This window comes from Engystomops pustulosus, unplaced genomic scaffold (assembly GCF_040894005.1).
Source record: "Engystomops pustulosus unplaced genomic scaffold, aEngPut4.maternal MAT_SCAFFOLD_936, whole genome shotgun sequence".
Classification (NCBI taxonomy): Eukaryota; Metazoa; Chordata; class Amphibia; order Anura; family Leptodactylidae; genus Engystomops; species Engystomops pustulosus.
Genome location: NW_027285815.1, coordinates 18,840 through 22,869, shown reverse-complemented (window position 1 = coordinate 22,869; position 4,030 = coordinate 18,840). Strand labels below are relative to the sequence as shown.

General features: G+C 59.0%; 1 long non-coding RNA gene across 1 annotated transcript; it reads left to right on the top strand.

Annotated features, from left to right (window-relative positions):
* The first annotated feature begins 630 nt into the window (after nt 1-630).
* Nucleotides 631-2,290, top strand: LOC140112668 (uncharacterized). The gene is made up of 2 exons (XR_011852701.1): nt 631-810; nt 2,009-2,290. It is a non-coding gene; the product is annotated as an uncharacterized lncRNA (long non-coding RNA).
* Nucleotides 2,291-4,030: the final 1,740 nt, after the last annotated feature.

The window sequence follows — 4,030 nt, the reverse complement described above, 5'->3', positions numbered from 1 at the left end:
AGGACAGAGGAGTCTGGGGGAGGAGGAGGACAGAGGAGTCTGGGGGAGGAGGAGGACAGAGGAGTCTGGGGGAGGAGGAGGACAGAGGAGTCTGGGGGAGGAGGAGGACAGAGGGGTCTGGGGGAGGAGGAGGACAGAGGGGTCTGGGGGAGGAGGAGGACAGAGGGGTCTGGGGGAGGAGGAGGACAGAGGAGTCTGGGGGAGGAGGAGGACAGAGGAGTCTGGGGGAGGAGGAGGACAGAGGGGTCTGGAGGAGGAGGAGGGCAGAGGGGTCTGGAGGAGGAGGAGGGCAGAGGGTTCTGGGGGAGGAGGAGGAGGGCAGAGGGGTCTGGGGGAGGGGGAGGACGGAGGAGGAGTCTGGAGGACGGGGGAGGAGGAGGAGTCTGGAGGACGGGGGAGGAGGAGGAGTCTGGAGGACGGGGGAGGAGGAGGAGTCTGGAGGACAGGGGAGGAGGAGGAGTCTGGAGGACGGGGAGGAGGACAGAGGAGTCTGGAGGAGGACGACAGAGGAGGAGGAGGTGGACGGGGGAGGAGGAGGAGCACAGGGGAGGAGGTGTCTGGAGGAGGGGGAGGAGGAGGAGTCTGGAGGACGGGGAGGAGGAGGAGTCTGGAGGAGGGGGAGGAGGACAGAGGAGTCTGGGGATGTGATGAGTATATTGGGGTCTCGCTGTCTAGTTACAAGCTTTTCCTTCGGGCAGGTCCTGGGATTGTCGGACACGGGGGTTGGGGACAATGTCCTGAAGTTTGGTGTCCAGAAATGCAAAAATCTTCTGAAACTGAATCTAAGCCGCACGCGAGTCACCAACAAGGGTGAGTCTGCTCGAGGTGGTGTCTGGGAGAGGAGCTATACTGTGGTGCCTGGGGGAGGAGCTATACTGTGGTGCCTGGGGGAGGAGCTATACTGTGGTGCCTGGGGGAGGAGCTATACTGTGGTGCCTGGGGGAGGAGCTATACTGTGGTGCCTGGGGGAGGAGCTATACTGTGTTGCCTGGGGGAGGAGCTATACTGTGGTGCCTGGGGGAGGAGCTATACTGTGGTGCCTGGGGGAGGAGCTATACTGTGGTGTCTGGGGGAGGAGCTATACTGTGGTGTCCGGGGGAGGGGCTCTGTGCTGTCAGTGGATTCCCGGGGGAGGGGCTCTGTGCTGTCAGTGGATTCCCGGGGGAGGGGCTCTGTGCTGTCTGTGGATTCCCGGGGGAGGGGCTCTGTGCTGTCTGTGGATTCCCGGGGGAGGGGCTCTGTGCTGTCTGTGGATTCCCGGGGGAGGGGCTCTGTGCTGTCTGTGGATTCCCGGGGGAGGGGCTCTGTGCTGTCTGTGGATTCCCGGGGGAGGGGCTCAGTGCTGTCTGTGGATTCCCGGGGGAGGGGATCGGTGCTGTCTGTGGATTCCCGGGGGAGGGGCTATACTGTGCTGTCTGTGGATTCCTGGGGGAGGGGCTATACTGTGCTGTCTGTGGATTCCCGGGGGAAGGGCTCTGTGCTGTCTGTGGATTCCCGGGGGAGGGGCTCTGTGCTGTCTGTGGATTCCCGGGGGAGGGGCTCTGTGCTGTCTGTGGATTCCCGGGGGAGGGGCTCTGTGCTGTCTGTGGATTCCCGGGGGAGGGGCTCTGTGCTGTCTGTAGATTCCCGGGGGAGGGGCTCTGTGCTGTCTGTAGATTCCCGGGGGAGGGGCTCTGTGCTGTCTGTAGATTCCCGGGGGAGGGGCTCTGTGCTGTCTGTGGATTCCTGGGGGAGGGGCTCTGTGCTGTCTGTAGATTCCCGGGGGAGGGGCTCTGTGCTGTCTGTGGATTCCCGGGGGAGGGGCTCTGTGCTGTCTGTAGATTCCCGGGGGAGGGGCTCTGTGCTGTCTGTAGATTCCCGGGGGAGGGGCTCTGTGCTGTCTGTAGATTCCCGGGGGAGGGGCTCTGTGCTGTCTGTGGATTCCTGGGGGAGGTGCTTGGTGCTGTACACCATTATACCCTTTTTTCCTCTGTGACCTATGACCTCTCACTCGTTTTCTCGTGACTAGGTCTTCGTTTTCTGGCGCACGCCTCCATTGTACAGCTGAGCCTGGACAGTTCTGGGGTGACTCTGTCGGGGGTATCGGACCTCATGAGTGGCTGCTCCTCCCTCAGCAGTGTGAGGGCCAACAACCTGCGGATCCTTCCCATGGAGCAGGTGTCCGAGGAGGAGGGGAGCGGGTGATGTCATCGGGAGGGCGGAGGTGGCAGAGGAGACATTTTAGTTTTTGAGTCAGAGATTTTATTTTATGGCGACATCGACGGCGTTTCCAATAAAATTCTGAAACCTTTGTGGTGTCGTGGTCCTTGTGAGGTCTCTGTAGATGATCCTCGGCTCCCCGACCTTTAACCTGTGACCCCTATACAGGGACCTGGACACCTCTCCGCTGTATAGTCAGGTAATGGCCGGGAGAGAACACTCCAGAGAATGGAGGCAGCGCAGGAGAAGTGCCGCATAGGGGGCGCTAGAATCTGGTCCCTGCAGCCTCTGCTCTCATTGTAATGACCAGACGTCTGGCCCGGGACTCCAGGACCCTCCCCAGACTGCACCTAGAATGTCAGGACCCTCCCCAGACCACCCCTAGAATGTCAGGACCCTCCCCGGACCGCACCTAGAATGTCAGGACTCTCCCCAGACCGCGCCTAGAATGTCAGGACCCTCCCCAGACCGCACCTAGAATGTCAGGACCCTCCCCAGACCGCACCTAGAATGTCAGGACCCTCCCCGGACCGCACCTAGAATGTCAGGACCCTCCCCAGACCGCACCTAGAATGTCTGGACCCTCCACAGACCACCCCTAGAATGTCAGGACCCTCCACAGACCGCAGCTGAATGTCAGGACCCTCCCTAGATCACACCTAGAATGTCAGGACCCTCCCCAGACCGCGCCTAGAATGTAAGGACCCTCCACAGACGCACCTAGAATGTCTGGACCCTCCACAGACCACCCCTAGAATGTCAGGACCCTCCCCAGACCGCACCTAGAATGTCTGGACCCTCCACAGACCACCCCTAGAATGTCAGGACCCTCCCCAGACCGCACCTAGAATGTAAGGACCCTCCACAGACCGCACCTAGAATGTCAGGACCCTCCCCAGACCGCGCCTAGAATGTCAGGACCCTCCCCAGACCGCACCTAGAATGTCAGGAACCCCCCAGAAGTGAAGCTCGGCCATAGTCTCCATGACACCAGAGCCTGCCCTGATACTCGTCTACATAGAGCAGCGCAGGCGTGCACCGGAACACTGCAACATACAGGTCATGTCCCGAGCGTGGTCAGAGGTCGACCGTGCTCCCCGAGCAAAGTAGGGACCAACACCCGGGCCACAAATGGTGCAGCCGGATATCGGTTCCCATTACGACCGAATGCCCCAACACTGCTGTGCTACTTTGCAGTCTCTTTGAGTAAAAATTGCTGCAAGCTTCTTGGATACTACAGAAGTTCATAACACAGAGAAAGGAACACAGCAGTGTAAGAACACACCCCCAGTGCACTTGCAGAACCTACAATCCTGGTATATAATTCTGTATTTCACAGTCCTGCTGCTACTAACAATGTACACTAAGGTAAGATTACGCATTTATCCAGGAGAAATACATAACACTGGCTGCGCAAAGCACAGCAGTGTGAGGTCACACCCCCAGTGGTATAATTCCTGCCGCTACTAACGTACAATGAGGATGCTTCATCAATCTGTCTATGCCAGAAATGCTGTGATCCACATTTTAGACCATTTTTTAATGTGCAGTCTGTACTATGTGCAGTGTCCTCTCTCCTGTGCAGTCTGTACTATGTGCAGTCTCCTCCCTCCTGTGCAGTCTGTACTATGTGCAGTGTCCTCCCTCCTGTGCAGTCTGTACTATGTGCAGTGTCCTCCCTCCTGTGCAGTCTGTACTATGTGCAGTGTCCTCCTCCTGTGCAGTCTGTACTATGTGCAGTGTCCTCCCTCCTGTGCAGTCTGTACTATGTGCAGTGTCCTCCCTCCTCCTGTGCAGTCTGTACTATGTGCAGTGTCCTCCCTCCTGTGCA